This window comes from Macaca fascicularis, chromosome 18, assembly GCF_037993035.2.
Source record: "Macaca fascicularis isolate 582-1 chromosome 18, T2T-MFA8v1.1".
NCBI lineage: Eukaryota > Metazoa > Chordata > Mammalia > Primates > Cercopithecidae > Macaca > Macaca fascicularis.
The window spans coordinates 54,453,955-54,479,864 of record NC_088392.1 but is presented as its reverse complement, the minus strand read 5'-3'; the positions used below and the strand labels follow the sequence as shown (position 1 = coordinate 54,479,864).

At 39.1% G+C, this 25,910-nt stretch overlaps 1 protein-coding gene across 1 annotated transcript in view; it reads left to right on the top strand.

The window, feature by feature from the left end:
* The window catches only part of GALNT1 (polypeptide N-acetylgalactosaminyltransferase 1), a 322,829-nt gene that overhangs the window by 1,648 nt on the left and 295,271 nt on the right, over positions 1-25,910 (top strand). The window lies entirely within an intron of this gene.

Below are 25,910 nucleotides of genomic sequence, written 5' to 3'. Positions count from 1 at the left end.
CACCACAGCCCCACCCTGTGACTTCCTCCTCTAGCCCCTTTCCCTAGGGACTCCTGGAAAATGTACTTGTACTCAGAACTGAGGAATTAGGGAGAGGACAGAGATGCTTGAAAAGCACTTGTTAATTAATAAACAACAATAACAATAACAAAAAATCTCTTTTCGTATGACGCCCCCCCAATAGTATGTTAGTACTGGAATCTGAAGTGAAGAAAGAAGAGGCTGGTTTACTCAGTCTATGACGCCAGGGGACTAGGGAGAGGTTTGGATCCCAATTAACGTACAATAAAACTAAATTTGAAGAAATTCTTGCTTCAAACAAGGGGCTTTCACAGGATAAGACTTTTTGCTGAGGCAGCTGCCAACACAAATAGCAAACAGCCCAAAAGTGCCAGTGGGAATGTGTTTCTGGCGCTGGTGGGTAAGGTAGGTTAAATGACTCACGTCAGTGGATAATTTGAAACGAGGGCAAGGCTTGGCAGTGGCATGAAGTAACAGGAGATAATTTAAGGAGACTATGAACAACATTCAAAAGCTTCAAGGAGAAGGAGGAACTGTGGGATGTGGCAAGAGGTCAGGGAGGATGAATTCATGGGTATGGTCCACCAAACAGTCAGATATCAGAGGCCAAAGTTAACAACAACAACAACAAAAAGGGAGCAGACATAAAAGATTGATTAGAAAAGTTTCACAGTCAGGTAGGTAGAGCAAGAACAGGTTTTTGTTTGCTGTTTTAATTTTTTTTTTTAAATGTTTGGGGGTAAAGTGAAAAGAAATTAGCAGCAATAAAGTCCCAGTAGAGTGAGCACCTACTATATACCAGTAGTATGGTAAACACGGGGAATTCAATGGTAAAATGTAGATTCTTGCCCTTTAGGGGCTAATACACTAATTAAAGAGAAAGATGTATAAATGGACATTTCTAAACAATGTGGCAACATTCTGATGGAGATAACTACAGGATACTATAAAAGCACAAAGAGAGGGAGGTGCTGGGAGAGACTGGGATTGGAGTTGATGGAGAAGGCTGGGATTGGAGTTGATGGAGAAGGCTGGTGTTGACACATTTGAGACTGAGGTACCAGTGTGGGATGTTGTTTAGATTTGCTGGATTAAAGGACAGCGGAATAAGTGGCTGAGGATGAGGCTGAAGAGGCAAACAGCAGCCTAGTTTTAAAGCATTTGACAGGCGGAGTAAAGGGCTATGAACTAAGGTTTTAAGCAGAAACTTGAGTTAGTGGCATGTGCACATCTGCAATTCAGGTAGGGCTCTCTGATAGTAACATGAAGGATAGATTTGAAGGGAGGCAAAACTCAAGACAGGGTGACCAGCCCTGAAGCTGTTGCAAAGATCCAGGCTGTAGCTGGTGAAGGTCTGAACTAGCACAGAGGGGACGAGAATGGGGGCAGATTCTGGAAACACTTGGGAGGCTGGTGCTTGCTTAGATGGAAGACTGACAGATGATTGGGTACATAATGTGTCATTCAGGAAAGTTAGACAACAGAGTATGTTTGACAATGGCTTATGTGGACATTTGAGGGGAGTTTTGGGTAGACTGGATCAGAAGCTGAATGGGATGCTATCATCAATAACTCTGCACATAATTGGACATTTTGTGTGATCATGTGAAAATAAATATCAAATCTGAATGCTTCCCTTATATAGGTATATAAAGATCTCTATGACTTTTATGAACCATTTCTAAGGCAATCACTCTATAATGACATTATAGAGACATTTATTTCTCAACTTTGTACTCTTCTTCACCACTCCCTTCATCCCAACATATTTGCTCTCCACCTGGGTAGAAGCTTTTAGGGGCATGGATCTGTGTCTGTCTAAACACATAACCCTTGTTTTCTTTGACCAGAGGTGCAAAGAAGCAGATATATTATATACAGCTGCCATGTTTCTATAGGATAAGGAATTAGAAAGTTAAAAAAATTAGGTTGGCTCAAGCATGGTGACTCATGCCTGTAATCCCAGCACTTTGGGAGGTCAAGGTGGGAGGATTGCCTGAGCCCAGGAGTTCGAGATAGCCTGGACAACATGGCAAAAACCCGTGTCCACAAAAAAAAAAAAAAATACAAAAATTAGCTGGGCATAATGGCATGCACCTTTAGTCTCAGTTTCTTGGGAGGCTGAGATGGGAGAATCACTTGAGCCCAGGAAGTCAAGGCTGCAGTGAGCCACGATCACTCCATTACACTCCAACGTGGGCAACAGAATGAGACACTGTCTCAAAAAAAAAAAAAAAAAAGAAAGAAAGAAAGAAACTTGGGTTTATAAACACTGCATGTTCTCACTTATAAGTGAGAGCTAAACATTGAGTACACAAAGACACAAAGAGGGGAATAATAGACACTAGGGTCTACATGAGTGGGAGGAGGGGGGGATTCAAAAACTACCCACTATGCCTATTACCTGGGTGATGAAATAATATGTACACCAAACCCCCATGTAATTTATCTGTATAACAAGCCTCCACATGTACTCCTGAAACTGAAATAAAAAATTAACAAAAATAAAAACTTTAAAATTTAAAAAAAAAAAAAGAAATTTAGATTTAGCAATAAAAAGCAATTTGCCTACAATGGAACTATGGTTTCCAAGCAAGTGGTGGATGGGGTGTATGTGTAGGAGTCCAAGTGTGGGTACACACTTGTCAACGTGAAATAATAAAAGGGTCAGAATCCAGTTTTAAAGAGTTTATTCAAGCAAAAAGCTGGGAATAACCATTCTGGGACACACAGACTCCAGAGAAATGGGATCAGTGCTCCAAAGTTAAAAGTTAAATCTTGCTAATATAGGAAGAAGACAAAGAAATTTATCAGGATTACAACATTTTCTATACAAGGCTGGCTTAATAGTTTCAACAAATTAATTAGTTACAGTTTGTTTTCTTTTCCATACAGCTTGTTTTCTTTATAGTTGGTTTTCATTTCCTTTCCAATTTAAAAGAGTGTATTTAACATTCTATCTTAAGGCAATGAAGTCAAGAAGTTTGTGTGTGAGAAAGGTAAGAGAAAGGTGAATCTATAATAAAGGCCAACAGTGGAGAGGGAAGGGGTCTTCCCTTTGGCCATATATAACATTTTACAAAACAATGCAGGTAAGGGAAAAGGCTTCATCTGTAATCAGAGAAACAGAAGGTTATAGCTCCCTAGTTTATAGGTGCCTGTCATGTGACTCAGGATCAGTAATAACATTCCTCCAAGTCCTAAAATAATTTAGAGTTCCAGCAGCTTAGATTTCAAATGACTTTTTTTCCACAGAGTGAACAGATATGAGAGTTTGTATGAGGGAACTAGGGGAGCTCTCGCTCCCTTGGTGGAAGACGTGAATAAAGTATCAAGCTGGGAAAACAGTTAAGGAAGTGTATTAGTCTGTTTTCACACTGTTGATAAAGACATACCTGAGACTGGCAATTTACAAAAGGAAGAGGTTTAGTTGGACTTGTGGTTCCACATGCCTGGGGAGGCCTCACAATCATGGCAGAAGGCAAAGAGGAGCCAGTCGTATCTTACGTGGATGGCGGCAGGTAAGAGAAAAGAGAGCTTGTGCAGAGAAACTCCTGTTTTTAAAACCATCAGATCTAACGAGACCCATTCCCTACCATGAGAACAGCACGGGAAAGACCCGCCCCCATGCTTCAGTCATCTCCCAGCGGGTCCCTCCCACAACACGTGGGGATTATGGGAGCTACAAAATGAGATTTGGGTGGGGACACAAAGCCAAACTATATCAGGAAGTATCCCAAACTGAGTTCATCTTCTCTCCCCTTCACCCTCAATAAGCCAAATTCCTTGCTTTGATAGTGAAACTGCTGTTAGCTCTATGTTCCAGGCAGTAAGTCTTAGGAGTCATCTTAGACGTTTTTCTTCCCCTTGTTTATGAAATCCAATGTGGTCCTAAAGTCAACAGACAAACCTGGGTTCACTCCCCAACTCTGCCACAAGCTACTGTGGGTTAAGTCCTAAAATTATCTAATCCTCATTTCCTGATTATAAAATTGGGATCATAATAATCTGAAGATTAAATGAAATAATGTAGATAAAGCTCCCCAGGTGATTCCAATGGGCACCTGTATTAGTTTCCTGTGGCCGCTGCAACAAATTATCACAAATCTGGTGACTTAAAACAACAGAAATATATTTCCTCACAGTTCTAAAAGACAGAAGTCAGAAACCCATTTCACTGGGCTTAAAGTGTCAGCATGCAGGGCAGTCCTCCTTCTGGAGGCTCTAGAGGAGAATTCATTCCTTTCTTCCTCCAGCATTTTTTGGCTGCCAGCATTCCTTGGCTTCTGGCTGCATCACTCCAATCTTCAAGGCCAACATCTTTAAATCTCCCTCTACCTCCTTTTCATAAGGATGCACATGGTTGCATTTAGGGCCCACCCAGATAATCCAGAATAATCTATCCATCACAAGACCCTTAATTTAAATACATCTGCAAAGTCTCTTTTTCCAAATGAGGTAACATTGGTAAATGTGATGTAAACATCTGTAAATGTTCCAGGAATTAGGACGTGATACCGTTTGGGGCCATTTTTTTAACCTACCACAGCAGTCAAGGGGGAGAGTCTCCATATTTACTAAAGAATTGTCTCAAAAAAAAAAAAAATCTTTGAGAAGACAAGCATTTGAGAGGAATTTTAACCCATGATCTGTGGCTCTTTGTGTACCCAATGTGGTAACCACTAGACACCTGTGGCTAACTACATTTTAATTTTAATTAATTAAAATTAGAAATTCAGTTCCTCAGTCACACTTGTCACAGTTCAAATGCTCACTAGCCTCATGTGGCTAGTGGTTCCCATAATGGACAGCACACGTATAGAACATTTTCTTCAGCACAGAAAGCTCTAACGGACATTGCTGGGTACCTCTCAAAATATGTATTTCTAGGTGCATATGTGCATTTTTCTTGGGGCAGGGTCTAACAGAAGACACAAGCTATAAATCTTGACAATGACCAGTCTGACAATGACCAGCTCATTGTTTTAAAATTGAATTGGTTGTTAACTTTTAAGTTTTGATTTAGGACATTAAAAAGAAAAACAAGCTACAAGGCCAGAGAATCGCTTGGGCCCAGAAGGTTGAGACCAGCTTGGGGAACATAGGGGGACCCCCCTCATCTCTACAAAAAATTAAAAAATTAACCAAGGGTGGTGGCACGTGCCTGTAGTCCCAGCTACTCAGGAGGCTGAGATGGGAAAATCACTTCATGTAATTAGTCCTGCTAGCTTCTGCTAGCTTAGTGAAAGCTTTGTCATCTGAGTTAGACTGTGTGAAGGTGGCAGTGGTGCAGGTCTCCCTGTGGACTAGATACCCCAATCTTGCCTCCCCCTTGACAATGCAGTAAGGACCCCCTATCTTATGACACAGGGCAGGAGGGAAGACGGACAGCTCTACAGGATCCACATCATGTGCAGTCCCCACCAACTGAGCCTTTTCATTCTCCACCAAGGTGGTGACAGTGTTAACCCTGCTGGAAGGACAGGTGGCCTCTTAGTGGAGACATCCCCTTTGCTGGCAACTATCTTATCAGCCCACGACAACAGCCTCTGCTTCTCTTGTTTTGTCTCTGGTCGGTACTTGTGGGCCAGCCCAAGCAGTTAAGGAGCTCACTGGCAGTCTGAAGTCTGGGTAAACTAGTTAATCACAGGAGGCATCTTCTGCTGCTCATAGGGTATAGCCCTTTGCCGCTGCAATCAGATATAGCTGGGCCATTTGACAAAGCAAGTGAGGTCCCTTTGGGGCTGAATGTCCTCTCCAATGCCAAAATTCTTAGGCCTTTTCCCAAACAAGGGATTTACCACCTTCTTAGCCTCCTGCTTCTTTAAGACAGCAGAGGCTGGGGCCATTCTTCTTCCCCTTGGCCTTCTTTTCCTTTGGCATCTTGGGTAGCTGGAGAAAGAAAGGAAAGGGAATTCTCTTCTCCATCTTCTGAACACCGCTGACTGTTCCTCTTGTTCTGCAACCTCACATATTATTAGCGTTCTCCACTGTTCTGCCTTTAGTTCCTGCACTTTTCATGCCGTAGGCTCTCTGTGGCTACCTTATCTATAGCCACCTATGAGGTTTCAACTACCATATCTAAAGTAATTAGTTCCAACCTATATCTTGAGCCTGACCTGTTTTTTGAATCTCTTCTCCATAGAGTTGACTGCTACTAAACATAATTGCTTGTTTCCCGACACCCTGCACTGATCATGAATTATTCCTCCCTTTCCCTCTACCTACCCCTTTTCTCCTGTATCTTCTATCTTCTGGACTAGCACTGCCATTCACCCATTCTCTCCAACAGAAATTTGGGATCTTCTATGATGCGTCTATTTCACTCATGTACATGTTAGGCAGGGTCTGCATCTCATTTATCCTTGTGTTGTCTATGTCTATGCTCCATAAAAACATAATAAAAAAAGGAGAGGAACAAATTGATAAAAGAATCAGTTTGCTTATAGCAATGGGCTTATGAGAGTGGACTCGAAACAAGAAGATGTGAAGTTTGATTCATATTCATAATGGGAGCCCGGGGTAACATAGGAAGGAAATGAAGGATGAGGTCAAAATGTTAAATCTGAAATTTAGCAAAGATGATTCAGACAGATTTAAAGGCATAGTTACCAAAGAAGACAGATAATCCATGAGGAAGATTTACTTTGGAATAAAAAGCACAATGGGGCCAGGTGCAGTGGCTCATGCCTATAATCCTAGAACTCTGGGAGGCTGAGGAGGATCACCTGAGGTCAGGAGTTCAAGACCAGCCTGGCCAACATGGTGAAACCCTATCACTACTAAAAATAAATAAATAAATAAAAACTAGCTGGGCATGGTGGTGAATGCCTGTGATCCCAGTTACTCAGGAGGCTGAGGCAGGAGAATTGGTTGAACCCAGGAGGCAGAGGTTGCAGTGAGCGGAGATCGTACCACTAAACTTCAGCCTGGGTGACAGAGCAAGACTCCATCTCCATAAAAGAAAAAAAAAAAAAAAAAGCATAATGGCTTCATGACGAATTTGAATGTGAAGAGATGAAGAGAATGCATCTCATGCAATACTGAAAATACATGTCAGGGAAGACAGTAAAACATGCTGAGAAAGAGACATGTTGGAGCTTCAGGGTCTGCTATAACACTGGATGCTCAGCACACTGCCCCGTATGAAGTCTTGCTCCCCACCTCTCTTCCAAGGCGTGGGGCTCCATGTTTTCATCTTCAAGTTGGTTCTCCACAGACTGGAACTAAATATTTAGCAATATGTGAGGTGATTCCTCTATGAGTTTCCTCCCTAGGAAATTCATACTGTAACTACCACAAACTTGGTGGCTTGAAACAACAGGGATTTACTATCACATGGTTCTGGAGGTTAGAAATCTGAAATGAAGGTGTTGGTAAGGCCATACCCTTTTCCTTGTCTCTATGATTCCTGCTGGTTGCCGGCAGTCTTTGACATTCCCCGTCACATGGCCTTCTTCCCTCTGTGTCTGAGTGTGGTTCCATGTATCATCTTTTTAAAAGATATCAGTTGTTGGCTTTAGGACCCACCTAACAATCAAGTATGACCTCATCTTAATTAATTACATCTGCAAAAAATGTACATTTCCAATAAGGTCACATTCTGAGGTTCTAGGTAGACATAAATTTTGGGGGTATTCAACCCAGCACACTGCCTTCGCCAGCTAGTAATTTGTTGAAATTCACCCTTCTGTGACTGCTATGTAACATGAAATGGGTCTTTTAAATCTACTTCCTTAAGGCAGGGAATGAAGGAAAGGGGCCTAAGAAAGGCAGCAAGTCCTGGATGGAAGGTGGATTATGACACCTGGGAAAGTAATATCCGTGATGGCTGCAGAGACTCAAACCACAAATTTGAATACAAGTCATTCCATCCAACTGCCTGATGCCTTTGGAATCTACCCCTTGGCCAAGGCCACGACAAAATATGGTAAACAGAATGTAAGGCTATGATGGGATGTATTTATAGCCACAGGAAAATATAGGGCTCTGCCTTGTGGAGGAGATGAAATGGAAACGAATGTCGTCTATAAATAATCATCACTGACTTAGTACATTCATAAAATTTCCCAGAAGCAGGAAACTGGAATGAGAATAGGCAAACCGGAAGCAATGCACTGAACAGTTGTTCTGCCTCCTTTCTTTTCTAGATGACAAAACTAAAGACCCCCACAGTGAAAATGCTTATCCCAATTTAGCCAGCTATTAAGTGGCAGAACCCAAACTGGATCTAATATCTCCTGACTCTGTTCTTCCTATTTTATCTTGATACTCCTCAGGAAAATGATTAGAATAAAATAAAAACGTATTTCTTGCAAGTTCTGACAATTATTACCTAGCAAGAGGATTTGAGGAAATGGCATTTTTGAGGAAATGGTGAGAAATTTGCCTTTAATTCATTTGTGTGGAGGGAGAGTTCATTTAATTTCTTAGTTTAATATTAAGTTGTAGAAACAGTGTTTGATAAACCAAATCACAGGAGGAAAAATAAGAAAAAGCTCCTTAGCAGTAGGCGTGATGTTACAATTTGTCAGCAGGAGGCGCTAGAGAGACATTGCAGGAGGAAGGGCTTGCCTTCTGGGACTGGTGTGCACAGCTTCTCTACCTCTTGGGCAGTTTGGTAGCCGAGTGCCTCCAGTGAGACGCCTCCCAGTGAATGGCTGTCTCTTGCACCCTAGAGGGAAGACTTTTGGTAAGTTCTGAAGGGCAGATTTCAGGAAAGTTTCACTACCAGGGCAAAACAGTGACTTTTCTGCTATCCAGTGAGCCAAGGCTATGCACCATGGAGGAGGTGCCTAGCAATCAAGTGGACAAAATGACACTCAGGTGAATACAAGTCAGTCTCTTTCCCTAGTGCCTGCTCAACGGACTGTAAACAAAGTAACCACAGTGGCAGGGATGGAGGCTATGTATGGGCTCAAAAACAGGGACCGCCCCCACTCACCAAAACTGACCTAGCGAACACCACCATGTGTACCTACTTTGTCAACAGCAGAGGTCAATACTAAGCCCTTCAAGTGGTCTATGGGAACCAGCCAGCCACCTGGTGGCAGATTGATTACATTGGACCATTTTATTCACAGAAGAAACAGATTAATCCTCAGTGGAATAGACATATATTCTGAATATGGATTCGCCTTCCCTGCCTGTTATGCTTCAGCTAGCCCTACTATCTATGTACTTACAAAATACCTTAGTCATCTTCTTGGTATTCTGCACAGCATTGTTTCTCATCAAGGAGCTCATTTCACAGCAAATGAAGGATAGCAATGAGTTCATGTCTGTGGAAGGAATCAATTGGTCTTACCACCCACATACTCCAACATCCAGAAGCAGCTGGCCTAACTGAAAGTTGGAATGACTTACTGAAGACTCAGTTATGGTGTCAGTTGGGAGATAGTGCCCCAAAACAACAGCATTCTGTCTTACAGGGTATCATACATGCTTGGAATCTGAGATCATTATGATGCTGTTTCTTCATAGCCAGATTACATGGATCTGGGCATCAAGGGGTAAAAGCGAGCATGACTCCTTTCACTTTTATACCCAATAACCCATTTGCAGAATTTTTCTTCCTCTTTCAGAGACTTTGAACTATGCTAGTTTGGAAGTCATAGTCCCCAAGGGAGGGATTCTTCCACCAGCAGACACAATGTTTCAATTGAATTGGACCATTCAGGAAGGTGAAACTGCTTCCCAGACATATTTGACTTCTTATACCATTGGACCAACTGGAAAATAAAAAGGAGTTATTATAGGTGAGGTACTTGATCATGGTTACCAAGAGGGACTTGTGTTGCTACTACACTATAGGGGCAAGGACTGTGTCTGAAACTCAGGGAGTTATCCAGGTGTGCCTCTTATACTTCTGTGGCCACTAGTAAATGTTAATGGAAAACTACAGAAACCAAAAAAGTCAAGGTTAACAACTTAGATTCTCCAGGAATAAAGGTTTGGGTCACTATACTGGGTGGAGAACCCCAACAAGCTGTGTTTCTGGCTGAGGATGGAGGATAGGTGAACTAGTTAATGGAAGAAGGAAGAGGCAGATATTCAGTTTCACAACAAATTACACAACCAAGGACAGTAATAGCTTTGTGTATTTTCTGTTTGCTTATTATATACAATTTTGTATTTCATATTCTAACCATTTTCATCTTCTCTCTCTACATTGTCGTTTTATATACACATAGTTGAAACTTAACTTTACAATGTATTGTTTCGGTTACAGAATATTTAGTGGGACTATGAATGAATTCGAGGAGTAATTAATATAACCAGTGATGAATACGATGACTGCCAGGACTGTGCATCTTTACATTTTGAGGAAATGGTGAGAAATTTGCCTTTAAAATAGATTGTTGTATTTTATTACAGAAGAAAGAGTTGCTTTGTTGATGTACAGATGTGCTCAAAGATGTTAAGAAGGTTGCACGTGTAAGTTGAGTAGTCAGAGTCCTATTCTCATTTGAATCTTTGCTTTTGCTCAAGCTATTCCATGAGGGAACCTTCAAAAAGTTCATAGAAAATGTGTATTATGAAAAACTATGCATGGATTTAAAATTTTTTGCAAATAAATTCATACTAACTTGATATGACATGTCTGAATAGAACCTAGTTTGAGGCACTAAGAAGGATAAGATATCGATTTGAAAAGATCCCCTGTTGGAGCAACAGGAATTCTGCTAAAATTGAAGCAAGAACAAACATCAAATTTATGGTGATGCTTGCATGAAAGAATGGTGAAATCATTGACGCTTTACAAAAAGTTTATGAGGACAATGTCCCCAAATAAATCAGAAGTTTACAAATGGATCAATCACTTTAAGAAGGACAAGATGATATTGAAGATGAAGCCTGCAGTGGCAGACCATCCACATCAATTTGCAAGGGAAAAATAATCTTGTTTATGCCCTAGTTGAAAAGGACTGACAATTAACAGTACAAACAATAGCCAACACCATAGATGTCTCAAGTGGCTCAGCTTACACAATTCTGACGAAAAAAATAAAGTTGAGCAAACTTTCCACTCTATGAGTGCCAAAACCATTGCGCCCAGATCCACTGCAGACAAGAGCAGAGCTTTCAGTGGAAATTTTAAACAAATAAGATATAGGTCCAGTAGCATTTCCTTGAAGAATTTTAACAGGAGATGAAACATGGCTTTACTAGTATGATTCTGAAGACAAAGTACCATCAAAGCAATGGCTACCAAGACGTGGAAGTGGTCCAGTTAAAGCAAAAGTGGACTGGTTAAGAGCAAAGGTTGTGACAACAGTTTTCTGGAATGCTCAAGGAATTTTGCTTGATGACTTTCTGAAGGATCAAAGAATGATAACACTGCTTATTATGAGGGTGGTTTGAGACAGTTAGCCAAAACTTTAGAAGAAAAACACCCAGAAATCTTCACTAGAGTTCTTCACAATGACAATGTTGTTACTCATTCCTCTTATTAAACAAGGACAGTTTTGCAAAGGTTTCAATGGGAAATCAATAGACTTCATCCATCTTCCAGTCCTGATTGGGCTCATTCTGACTTTTTATTTTCTAATCTAAAAAAAATCTGTGAAGGGCACTCATTTTTTTTTTCTTCAGTTAATAATGTAAAAAAGACTGCATTGACATGGTTAAATATCCAGGACCCTCAGTTCTTTAGGGATGGTCTCATCACTTACAAAAGTGTCTTGATCTTGGTGGAGCTTATGTTGAGAAATAAAGTTTTAATTTTTCAATTTTTATCTCTTAATTTTATTTTCCCACAAACTTCAAGTTCCCTATGTATGTACCTTAAATGACTCCTCCTATCCTCTCAAATTTGAGACACTGTTTATTTCATCATGAAGTTTCTTTCAGTTACCCTACCTTGCAGTGATTTCTTTCTCTGTGTCCCTGAAGGATTTGATAGTATCATAGATTTAGTACCTAATTATACATTCTGAACTTAATTATCCTTTAATTATTGGATGTATTATACTGCTCTCCATCCCCCGCCCCACCTGCCCCAGTCCACTAGACCCTAAGCTCTTTTAGGATGATATCTCATTCCTTTTTTACACTGTCCATCAAAAACACACATACAGTGAGTCACTACTCAATGAAATATTTCTTAATTAAATAACTGTCCTTACCCACGTGCTGCACTGATCAATCTCCTTCTTGCTCCGAATTCAGTGTTTCAGCTAATACAGTGTTTTTCAACCTAATTTGACTAAAGAGCATCTTTGACATCAATATTTAATTCCTCAAAACCACTTGGGACTAAAAAGATAATTTGTTAATTTTTGCTTGATATGTAAAAATGATTTACATAAAATATTTTATTTTGAATTAACATATCATAAAATTCTTTAAAAGTATATTCTACATTTGTGATATGACTTTTTTCCATTATTTGGAAATAATTAAGAAAGCAGAGATAAAATACTATACTGTAGTTATTCCAAAAATTAAAATAGAATTACCATATGATCCAGCAATTCCACTTCTGGGTATATACCCAAATTAATTGAAAGCAGGGACTCAGAAAGATATTTGTACACCCATATTCATAACAGCATTATTCACAGTAGCCAAAAGGTGAAAGCAACACAAGTGTCCATCAGTAGATACATGGATAAACAAAATATGGTATGCATTTAATGGCATATTATTCAGTCTTAAAAAGGAAGGAAATTTTGACACATGCTACGACATGGATGAATCTTGACATTATGTGAAGAGAAATAAGATAGTTACAAAAAATACTATATGATTTCACTTATATGAGTTACCAGGATTAGTTAAATTTATAGAGCCAAAAAGTGGAATGGAGGCTACCAGGGGCTGGGGAAGGGGGAATAGGGAAATGGGTAGTAGCTGCAGTCAGATGATCCTGAAGCTGAAATCATCCGAAGACTTATCAACTCACAGGTCTGGTGGTGCATGTGATTGTATTTTGGACATGATGTGTCTGCATAGCTGGAGGCTATCCAGATGTCTCTCCATGCTGCCTTTCCATGTGGCTAGGTGGGGCTTCCTCAAAGTATGACAATGTGAGGGTCGTCAGACTTCTTACATGGCAGCTGGCTTCCCCTAGAGTCTGCATTCCAAGAGACCTGGGGAGAAGTTTCAAGGCTTCCCATGACCTAGCCTTAGGCAACCCAAAATATCACACTTTTGCTGTATTCTATTCGTCAAAGAAGTAACTAAAGTCAGCCCAGATTCAAGGAGAGAAGAATTAGACTTCACTCCCTAAAGAGAGAAATGGCAAAAAAATTTCAGCCACTTGTAATCTGTTATAAGTGAGCTCATCTGATTGCAAAGTGCAATTATTACTTTCATTCCCATTTTATGTAATACCAGACTGCATAAGTCATATTGTGTATTCACTAACATACTGTATTACTGGAAAATGGACACCTTACATGTGACAAGACTTTTTGCCTAGGACAAAAAAAAAAAAACTTTTTGTGTTACTATAGAATTTCCATTTTTACCCATTTCTAGTTTTTTTTTTTTTGAGACGGAGTCCCGCTCTGTCGCCTAGGCTGGCATGCAGTGGCTCTCTGCTCACTGCAGCCTCCGCCTCCCGGGTTCAAGGATTCTCCTGCTTCAGCCTCCTGAGTATCTGGGATTACAGTCCTGCGCCACCACGCCCAGCTAATTTTTGTATTTTTTAGTAGAGATGGGGTTTCACCACGTTGGTCGTGCTGGTCTCGAACTCCTGACCTCAGGTGATCTGGTAACCTCGGCCTCCCAAAGTGCTTGGATTATAGGTGTGAGCCACCACACCCTGCCTACACCCATTTCTAGTTTTTAGTATAATTTCCTATTTCTTAACTTGAAGATTGCTTTACTTTTTTTCTCATACAAATGTTTTTGTTGAGATATAATTTACATACTGTAGTGAGCAGAAAAATGGTACTCCAAAGAAACCCACATCCCAATCCCTGGAAGCTGTGAACGTGTTGTACTATATGGCAAAAGCGAATTAAGGTTACAGGTGAAATTAAGGTTGCCAAGTAGGTGACCTTGAAATAGATTATTCTGGGTTGTCTGGTTGGGTCCAATGTAATCAAAAGGGTCCACATAAGTGAAAGAGAAGCAGAAGAATGGTCAGATTGATGTGAGAAGGACTCAATCTGCTATTGCTTCCTTGGAAGATGGAGGAAGGGGCCATGAGCCAGGAATGCAGGCAGCCTCTAGAAGCTGGAAGAGCCAAGGAAACATTTCCCTAGTAAGCTCCAGAAAGGAATGCAACACTGCTGACACTTTGCTTTTAGCAAAATGAGACCGTAACAGACTTCTGACCTCTAGAACTGGAATGCAATATATTTGTCTTGTTTTAAACCAGCCAGGTTGTGATATTTTGTTACAGCAGCAATAGGAAACATATACATGCCACAAAAATTCACCCTTTTGAAGTATATGATTCAACCGTTTTTAGTACAGTCACAAAGTTGTATAACTTCACCACTATCTAATTACAGCATATTTTAATCACACCCCAAATAAGTTCCATTATCAGTCACTTCCCAGTGCCTCCTCCTCCTAGCTCTTGACTATCACTAAACCATTTTATATCTCTGTGGATTTGCCTGTGCCAGATATTTCACATAAAAGGAATCATACATGTGTCCTGTTGGGTTTGGCTTCTTTCCCTTACCATAATGTTTTTAAGGTTCATCATGTAGCATGGATCAGTACTTCATTTCTTTTTATCGTCAAATAATATTCCATCATATGGCTATATCACATTTTGTCTATTCATCAGTTAATGGACATTTGAGTTGTTTCCACTTTGGGGGCATTCTAAATCATGCTACTATGGACATTGGTATATAAGTTTTGTGTGAACAAATGTTTCCAATACTTTTGCATATATACTTAGGAGTGGAATTGTTGAATCATATGGCAACTTTCTGTTTAACCTTTTGAGGAACTGCTAAGCTATGCTCCATAGTGGCTGCGCAATTTCATATTTCCACCACCAATGTATGAGGGCTCCAACTTGTCCACATGCTTGCCAACATTTATTTTCTATTTTAAAATTATTATTATAGCCATCCTAGTGGTTTTAAGGTGGTATTTCATTGTGGTTTTGACTTGCATTTCCCTAACGATTAATGATGTTGGGTGTATCTTAAAGTGCTTATCATCCATTTATATTATTTCTTTAGGGAATGTCTGTTCAAATTCTTTGTCCATTTAAAAATTGAGCTATTTGTCTTTACATTGTTCAGTTGTAAGAGTGCTTTGTGTACTCTGGATAATATCTGTTGTCAGATATATAATTTATAAATATTTTCTTCTTAGTGGGTTGTCTTTTCACTTTTTTGATAGTTACTTTGAAACATAGAAGTTTTTAATTTTGATGAAGTTCAATTTTTTTTCTTTAGTTGTTTGTGTTTTGGTGTCCTATTTAAGAAACCACTGCCCAATCCAAGGTCATAAAGATTTATTGCTATTTTTTTCTGAGAACTATATACCCTTAGCTCTTGCATTTAGGTCTTAGATCCATTTTGAGTTAATTTTCGTATGTGGTGTGTGTAGTAAGGATGCAACTTCATCCTTTTTCATGTGGAAATCCAGTTGTCCCAGAACCATTTGTTGAAAAATCCAATCTGTCCCATTGTGTTGTTTTGGCACCTTTGTCAAAAATCAGTTGACCATAAACATATGAGTTTTTCCTGGACTTTCAATGTCATTCTGTTGATCAATGTATCTGTCCTTATGCCAGTACCACATAGTTTTGATTACTGCAGATTTGTGGTAAGTTTTGAAATCAAGAAGTGTAAATTCTCCAACTTCATTCTTTTCCAAGATTGTTTGTTTTGGTTATTCTGGGTCCCTTGCATTTCCACATGAATTTTAGAATCAGCTTGTCAGGTTTTCTAAAACAGGCAGCAGTGATTTTAATAGGCATTGTGCTGAATCTGTAGATCAGTTGGGGGAGTATTGCCACCTTAATATCACTGTTTTCCAATCCGTGAATATAGAATGCCTTTCCATTTTTTAAAGTCTCTTTAATTTCTGTCAACAGTGTTTTGTAGTTTTCAGTATACAAGCTTCAGAGTTATTTTGTTAAATTTATTCCTAAGTATTTCATTACTTTTGAGGCTATTGTAAATGGAATGCCTAATGTTGTTTTTGGATTACTCATTGCTGCTGTAGAGAAATACAGTTGATTTTTGTATATTGATCTTGTATCAATTACAAGGGTTCAGCAACGTTGCTGAAATTGTTTATTATTTATTAGTTCTAATAGTTCTTTTGGTGGTTTCTTTCTTTTTTTTTTTTTTTTTTTTGAGACGGAGTTTCACTCTTGTCTCCCAGGCTGGAGTACAATGGCGCAATCTCGGCTCACTGCAACCTCCACCTCCCGGGTTCAAGTGATTCTCCTGCTTCAGCCTCCTGAGTAGCTAGGATTTCAGGCATGTCCAGCTAATTTTTTTGTATTTTTAGTAGAGACAGGGTTTCACACTGTTGGCCAGGCTGGTCTCAAACTCCTGACCTCAGGTGATCCACCTGCCTCGCGGTGTCTCACACCTGTAATCCCAGCACTTTGGGAGGCCGAGGTGGGTGGTGGCTTCTTTAGAATTTTTCTTTTCTTATTTTTAGGAACAGGATCTTGCTCTGTTGCCCAGGCTGAAGTGCAGTGACATAGTCACAGCTCACTGCAGCCTTGACTTCCCAGCCTCAAACAGTCCTCCTACCTCAGTCTCCTCAGTAGGTGGTACTATAGGCATGTGCCATGATGCCTGGCTAATTTTTTAATTTTTGTGTAGCGACGAGTTTTGCTTTGTTGCCTAGGCTGGTAGAATGTTCTTTGTACTATTCATATCATCTGAAAATAAAGATAGCTTTACTTCTTCCTTTCCAATCAGGGTACTTTTAATTTCATGTTCTTGCCCAATTTCCCTGGCTAGAACCTGCAGTACAATATTGAATAGGAGTGGTAGAAATGAACATCTTTGTCTTATTCCTGATTTTAGGAGAAAACTTTCCATTTTTTACCATTTAGTGTGATGTTAGCTATGAGGGTTTTGTTGTTGTTGCTTTGAGTCAGGTTCTCACTCGGTTGCCCAGGCTGGAGTGCAGTGGCCCAATCATGGCTCACTGCAGCCTTGCCCTCCTCAGGCTCAGGTGATCCTTCCACCTCAGCTTCCTGAGTAGCTGAGCCTAAAGGTGAACACCACCATGGCTGGCTAGCTTTTGTGTTGTTTGTAGAGATGGGGTTTCACCATGTTGCCCAGGCTGGTCTCAAACTCCTGATTTCAAGCCATCCACCCGTCTTGGCCTCCCAAAGTGCTGGGATGAAAAGTGTGAGCCACCGCGCCTGGCCAGCTATGGGTTTTCATAAATGCTCTGTATTAGGTTAAGGAAGTTCCCTTCAATTTCTACGTTTGTTTTTCTCATGAAAGGATATTGAATTTTTGGTCAATTTTTTTGTGTGTCTATTGAGATGGTCATGTGGGTTTTGCTTTTTATTCTATAGATATGATGTAATTCTATTTATTAATTTTCTTTTGTTGAACTGTCATTCTTAAAAATCATAATATATATATTTGTTTTGTAGTCTGTATCTGATATTTTTAGCATCTGAAATTGTTGCATTTGCTGTTTCTTTCTCAAGGATTCTAGTTTTCTTACATGTTTTGTGACTTTTGACTATAACTAAAGTTACTTGTAGAAATAATTTGAGATTAGGATGATGGTACTTTCCTCCAGAGAAGATATTTATTTGCCACTTACAAAACAGCAGGAAGTCCACCTATCCAGGACCATCTCAAATCATACGAAAGCACTGAGATTTCCTGAACAACCTAGGTGATTCAAAAATGGCCTATAATTTTGCACAAAAGCATTATAATTCACCTCCACTTCAAGGAAGGTTTCCTCTGACTCCTAACTGTGTGTAGTATCTGTCCCCCTTACCCTGTTAGTTCTCTAAAAGGAAAGTTGGAATGTTCTGTAATAGGAAAATATACTAAAAAATGACGTAGACCCTTACCTTATATCATATATAAAATTATCTTGAAATTGAGAACTAGCCTAAAAATATAAGAGCTAAAATTTAAACCCCTAGGAGAAAATCTAGAAAAAGAATCTTTGTGATGTTGGGTTAGTTAGCAGTTTCTTAGATAGGGCACACCAAGTAAGAACCAAAGGAAAAAAATAGATCAAAACTACATCAAAAATTAAAACGTTTTGCTCTTCAAAAGACACCATTAAGGAAGACACAGAAAATATTTGCAAAACATATATCTGATGAGGGATTTGTCTTCAGAATATGTAAAACTCTTACAAATCAGTAAGACAATCTATTTTTTAAAAATGGTAAATAAACACATGAAATTTGGTCAACATTATTAGTCATTAGATAAATTGCATTTTAAAGCCACCATGAGGTGCTGGGCACAGTGGCTCATGCCTGTAATCCCAGCACTTTGGGAGGCTGAGGTGGTTGGATCACTTGAGGCCAGGAGTTTGAGACCAGCCTGGCCAACATGGTGAAACCCCGTCTCTACCAAAATTACAAAAACTAGCCGGGGCTGGCCACGGTGGCTCCTGCTTGTAATCCCAGCACTTTGGGGGCAGGGGACAAGACGCGTGGATCACCTGAGATCAGGAGTTCGAGACCAGCCTGGCCAACATGGCAAAACCCCGTCTCTACTAAAAATCCAAAAATTAACTGGGTATGGTGGCATGTGCCTGTAATCCCAGCTACGCGGGAGGCTGAGGCAGGAGAATCGCTTGAACCCGGGAGGCAGAGTTGCAGTGAGCCAAAATTGTGCCACTATACTCCAGCCTGGGCAACAGAGCAAGACTCCATCATAAAATAAAATAAAATAAAATAAAATAAATAAAATAAAATAAAACGAGCTGTTACTGGAGTGCCCTGATGATTCTGGAACTACTCTTGGAAAAACAGATCTCCAGCAGACTTTCAGCTTCTTCAATCTGTGGTCTCTGTTCCTGGAGGCGGGCTGAAGCTCCCTAGACAGAAAGGCCAGGAACTGTTACAGTTCTACTAGAAGCTGCCCTTTCAGGTACATTTCTGGTTTCAGTCACTGTTGGCAGGGTCCTTGAAGGGTCCAGAAAGAGACTTATGAGTTCCAGATGAATATGAATAGCAAAATTTCCTGGCATGTTTTGGAAAGACACGTGGTTCATGGCAATTACTTCACTCCAGGCTGGAATTCCTACTCTCTATGGATAGTACTCTCTTCCTTCTTTATATATACTTGTTTCTTTTTCATTTGCAACCCAGTACAGTACCTTTTTAAAATTCAACAGTCATCATGGCTGTGGAGTGAAACAGCAAAACAGTTATTACTGTGAGTTTCCCTCCTCAGAAATCATCCAGGAATGGCAAATTGCAAACCTTCCTTCGGTCATAGATGTCTCCTAAAGGAGGGCAATACTTAATAAGATAATTTTATAAATGGAAACATAATGAAATTTCCTAAGTAATTTGCAAGTCTGCTGTAACATTGTCATGCACATAGTCACATTTATTTTAAAATAATGCTTTGTTTTGTAGAGCACTAAGAGGAACTCAGAATAAGGAGACTGAACGTCTAACAGTATTAAAATGTGGCTCCAATTACAGTTAACAAAAGATATTTTCCCTGCTGAGGGAACTGCCTTATAGTGACAGTGATCACCTTTCTATAGTGATGTAGAAAGAGAGACACTTTTTCCTCTGAGATAATGAAGGCTGGAGAGGAATACAGATTTTATAAATTTCCAAATTTTTTCCCACACAAGACAGTCAAGGAGCATAAGTACTAGATTCTCCTTTTCCTATTTCGGAAATCAGTTTACTAATCCTAGCAACAAAATAGCTCACATTTCATAGGCACTTGATGCTACTGTGACAAGTGCCTCATACACACCATCCCACTGAATCCTCTCTGCAGACAGGAAGTGCCTGTTAACCATTGAGCTAGGGCTGAGCTCCTCTTTAGGATTCATTCCTTTTGTGCTTCAGAGCATCTTGGAGGCTGGAGGCTCGCTCCTCAGTGGCTTCAGGAGCAGAGGCCGCCCCTGCATGAGTTTCATCCTAGGAGTCTACCACGGGGGCTTCTTCCAGTGCCTCCCTGCCCAGGGCCATGAAAATCCTCATCGAATCAGACAGTACGAAGATCCTTGGTCCCCTTTCCTAGAACTGTTTACAGGGAAGGCTTTGAGTGAACATGGACTGCAATCAGTTGAGGACTAAATCAGAGGAGCTGAAAGGAGGCATTAAGTATAGACTTTTGTGATAGGATAAGACTCTGAAACAGGAACTTCTGATGATGCTGTTCTCAGTAAATTTCCTTCTCACCTCATAGCCTTTCTATCACTCAGGTCATGAGCCTGAAGTGGATATTGTTTCAAGCGACAGAAAAACTTAAGTTTTTCCAAATAGTTTTTTGTGACCACATAGTGGGAACAATAGTCTTTAAAACCAATATTTTAAAATTCCAGTAGAACATTAATTTTTTTAAATAGTGGGCTTTTTGAGAAATTTCCTCATTTCTTTCCTTTCTTTTTTGAGTTATAAAAATTCATCTTTGAAAATCCAAAGCTGACATCTGAAGGATCCTCAAATACAAAGTTCATAGCATAAACAATAGTTAGTGGGGAAAATGCATGCTAGCGTGAGTTAAAGTGTGATCAGCTAGTAGAATGAGAAAACCAGAAAATGGGAAGGCAGGTGACTAAAGCTTAGGAGCTGGTGGCTTTCTGAGCAGGCACCATTAGTTGCCTGCCCAACAGCAGTTCTCTCTTTTTGAAACCAGTCATGGTAATGCAACGCCTTCTCTTTTCATTACCTACTTACATTTCCAGCCTCATTTGTTGCTAGGATGAATGGCTAAGAGATCCAGTTATTAGCAATGAGAATAAAGGAAAAATGACCTGGAAAGCATTTGGGAAAGACTTTGCTATTGATAAAAGGAAATCCCTTTCCCCTTTGCCATTTTCTTCCTGACTTCAATGCAGTTATGTAAGAAAGTGATGCTTGAAGCTGCACAGTTTGGAAATCGTAAGATAATAAAGCAAAAAATGAAATGCAAGCACATTGAGAATGCAGGTGTGGTAGGCAGACCAATGTTCCCCAAAGTTAGCCATGTTATAATCCCTGAAACCTGTGACTATGTTCTGTTGCCTGGCATGGGGGAATTAAGATTGCAGATGGAATTAAGGTTGCTAATCAACTAACTTTGAAATAAGGAATTATCTTGGATAATCCTGGTGGGTCCAGTGTAATCACAAGGGTCTTTAAATGGAAGAGGGAGGCAGAAGAGGATGTTGGAGTCAGAGAAACTTGAATGTGCTACATTGCTGGACTTGAAGGTGGAAGAAGGGGCCATGAGCCATGGAATGTAGGCCATCTCTAGAAGCTGGAAAAGACAAGGAAACAGATTCTGTCATGCAGCCTCTAGAAGGCTCCAAGGCTGTTGGCACAGCCCTGACAACACCTTTGTTTTAGCCAAGTTAGACCATTTTACACTTCTAACTTCCAGAACTGTAAAACAATAAATTCATGTTGTTTTAAGTCACTACATTTGTGGTAACTTGTAACAGCAGCAGTAGGAAATGAATATAACCATTCAAGGGCAAAACAGCTCCCAGCCCCCCAGGCAGCAAGGTGTGACCATGTGTGTAAGTTACTTCCCACTCTTGTCCTGAAAAGAAAGCTCCTTGCTCTCAGCTTACGTTTTATTTCTATAAAGTAGAACATGGTCATGCAAATGATTGGCCTATTTCTATCTGGTAGATGTGAACAACGCTGTATGGGTTCGCTGAAGCCACAGACAGAATAACCTGGATCCCTGAATAACAGTAAGATGCAGAGACACATACACTCCTGGTTCACCCACCTACTGAGACTTTCACACCAAGGGGAAATAAACTCTCTGTCTTGTTTAAGTCACTGTTATTTAGCGTGTACAGAAGTCTTGCAACCAATATCCTATATTTCTCTTGGAAACAGAATTGATCAGACAAAAAAATCAGCAAAAATTTAGAAGATGTGAACAATTCAATTAACAAAGTGGATTTCTATACAGAATATAGAATATATATTTAATATATACAGAATATACAGAAGACTGCACCCAACAACTGCTGAATACATTTTCTTTTCAAGGACGCATGGAATCTTCACCAAAATTGACCATATGCTGGACTCTAAAGTAAGTCTCAACAAATCTCACAGGGTTGAAAATCATACGGAATTTTCACAGGATTAAAATTATACAGAATAGGCCGGGCGCGGTGGCTCACGCCTGTAATCCCAGCACTTTGGGAGGCCGAGATGGGCGGATCATGAGGTCAGGAGATCGAGACCATCCTGACTAACATGGTGAAACCCCGTCTCTACTAAAAATACAAAAATTAGCCGGGCGCGGTGGCGGGCGCCTGTAGTCCCAGCCACACGGGAGGCTGAGGCAGGAGAATGGCGTGAACCCGGGAGGCGGAGCTTGCAGTGAGTGGAGATCACGCCACTGCACTCCAGCCTGGGAGACAGAGCGAGACTCCGTCTCAAAAAAAAAAAAAAAAAAAAAAATTATACAGAATATATTTGCTTACCACAATGCAATTAAGCTAGAAATTAATTACAAAAAGATAACCTTAAAAATATTCTTATGTTTGGAGATTATAAAATATATTTCTAAATAATCCTTGTGTCCAAAAAGAATTTACAATGAATATTATAAAACATTTTAAATTAAATGGTGATATCTTGAATCACCAATAGTAGCTTTTAAATGTTCTCACCACAATGATAAGTATGTAAGGTAATGAGTATGTTAATTAGCTTGATTTAGCCATTCTACAATGTATACATGTTTCAAAACATCATGTGGTACATGACGAATATACCCACTTTTTGTCAATTTAAAATAATTTAAATATAAATTAACCAAAAATACTAAAATTAATAACAATTAAATCCCAATTAAAATAAGTTAATTAAATGGTAGTAAAATACTACACATTAAAATGTAAGATGTACCTAAGGCAGTACTGAAAAGAAAATTTGTAATCTTTAGTGCTTAAAAGGTGAAAATCAACAAAGAAAGCATTCATTTCAAAAGCTTAGAAAAAGAACAATAAAATATAGCAAAATACAGTAGAAGAAAGAACATATTAGAAATAAAATAAAAACAATAAAAAAATAAAAAACTGTCATACAATAAAAACAATCAACAAAGCCATAGTTCTTTCAAAGACATCCAGTCAATAAACCACTGCTGAGATCCTTCAAGAAAAAAAGAGAAGACACAATTAATAAGAGTGACTATAATTTATGTCTACACCAGGGCATGTTTACACTGAGAAAGGCCACTGAATGTAATTAAATTATATACTTTTTTGAAACATTTATTAATTAACAAATTAATTTTATCATACCAGTGAACCTATAAAATACTTTTGTTCAAAAACTACTCTCAAAAATTGTTTCTAAAAAAATTAAAAGAGCATGTATAGCAAAGCAGTCACTGAATTTTGTTGACAAGTGTATTTTTCTCAATATGATCACATTTAACACCTATATAAAATTGCCTGCAATCCTTTTTTCAAGCTGGAAGAAGCTTTGAAGCTTCTTCAAAGCTTCTTCAGCTATGATTAATTTATAGTTGAGTTGAATTGGGTTGGGTTCTTTTGGAAACAGATTCTGAGATGAAGCTGACCGAGCAGTCTGTTTGAGGAATGTCTTTGGGATCAATGTGTACGGGAGGAAAAGGAAGGAAAAGTGAGAGAGCAAAGGACCAATTGGGCTATGATACAACCCAATGATAGCCTTAATCAACCCCACGGGGAACTCTGCTATTAAAATGACTTGTCAGAGTTGTCCTGTTTGTGCCACAATGTCCAGATCTTTAACCCCCACCAGTTGTTGAATATGGACCACTGGAGGAAGAATAGGGCCTTAAGCAAGGCAGCCCTCCAGCTGAGAGAGGCCCTGAATGCATTGTATCTGTCACTAGCTTTGCGGCCAAAAGTCATGATGGAAGCTGCTCAGTGCATATGTGTCTTATACACAACTGGGCCACATCATGGCTGAAGCCTGAATGAATTCCAAAGTGAAGATCGACCAAAACCATTATGGCTTATTTAAATTCAACTATTGATGATAGTTAAATTGTGTTTCTCTAGGGAAAAATGCTAAACTGAGTAAGATGCCAGGAAAATAGATATAAACTGGGACTGTCCCATACACATCAGGTCCATTTCAGGCAAATAAAGATGTATGATAGCCCTACAAATAACTGACATTAGAAATGAGAATGGAGACATTGTTACAGATTGGCAGAGATTAAAAGAATAACAATTTGAAATTTAGAAATATTCATTTGAAATTCCTTGAAAACACAATTTTCCAGTTTACTGATAGAAGTAGAAATAGGAAACATTAATAGCCCAATACTGCTAAGGAAATTCAATCTATAATTTTAAATCATCCCCCCAACCCACAAAAACTACAAGCCTAGTTTCACTAATGAAATCTTCCCGAACATTTAAAGAGGAAATAGTGCCAATCTTAAAAATTCTTACAGAGGTTAGAAAAATAGAAAATATTCTCATTCTTATTTTATAAGGCCGGGATAACCCTGAAATGCCAAAAGCTAATAAAAACATTACAAAAAAAAAAAAAAAATGGCAAGGTAATTTCACTAATTAATACAGTTACAAAAATCTAAATAAAATATTAGCAAAATCTTTCAGCAATACATACAACATGATGAAATAGGTTCATTCCCAGAATGCAAGGTTTACTTAATACTATTGGAAAATTATTAAATGCAATCCGCTATATTAACAAAACAAAGAAGAAAAATTTTATGATTTAAGATACAGAAAAGTTGTTTAATAAAATCAAATCTCTATGTTGAAAAGAAAAAAAACAACCTCTTAGCAAACTAGAAATAGAAGGAAAAATCCTTAATACAATAAAGAATATTCACTAAAGACCCACAGCAGACATTACCTTTAATAATGAGATGATCAAGCTTTCTTCTAGACACAGGAAACAAGACAAGGATCTGAGAAACAAGACAGGATTCCACTGTTACTACCTCTACTCAACATTGTCCTAGAGATCCTGGCAGAGAAAAAAGCAAGGAAAAAAGTTAAAAGCTAAGGATTAGAAAGGAGGATTTTTGGCTGGGTGTGGAGGCTCATGCCTGTAATCCCAGCACTTTGGGAGGCAGGCGGATCACCTGAGATCAGGAGTTTGAGACCAGCCTGGCCAACATAGTGAAACCCAGTCTCTACTAAAAATACAAAAAATTAGCCAGGTGTGGGGCGGGTGCCTGTAGTCTCAGCTACTCAAGAGGCTGAGGTATGAGAATTGCTTGAATCTAGGAGGCAAAGGTTGCAGTGAGCTGAGATCACACCACTGAACTCCAGCCTGGGCAACTAGAGCAAAACTCCATCTCAAAAAAAAAAAAAAGAAAAAAGAAAAAAAAGAAAGGAGGATTTTTTAATAAGACATGGTAATATTTGTAGATAACCTATAGATAAATTAAGAGCATTAACAAGTTCAATATACAACAAGCAACTGCATTTTTACATTTCAGCAAAAAGTTGGAAAGTAAAAAAAAAAAAAATCCTTTAAAGTCATTAGAAATTAAACACCTAAAGCATATGACAAAAGATAGGCATGACTTTTAAGCAAAAAGTTATGAAATATAATTGAGGGAATCTGAAGGGCTCCCAAATAACCAGAACAATCTTGAAACAGAACAAATTTGGAGGTCTCATACTTCCTAAAATTCAAAACTTATTCCAAAAACACAGTAATCAAAACATTATGGTACTGGTGTAAAGACAGACCTACAGACTAAAGGAATAGAATAGAGAGCTCAGAAATATCTGAGCCCACACATAGTCAAATGCTTTTTAACAAG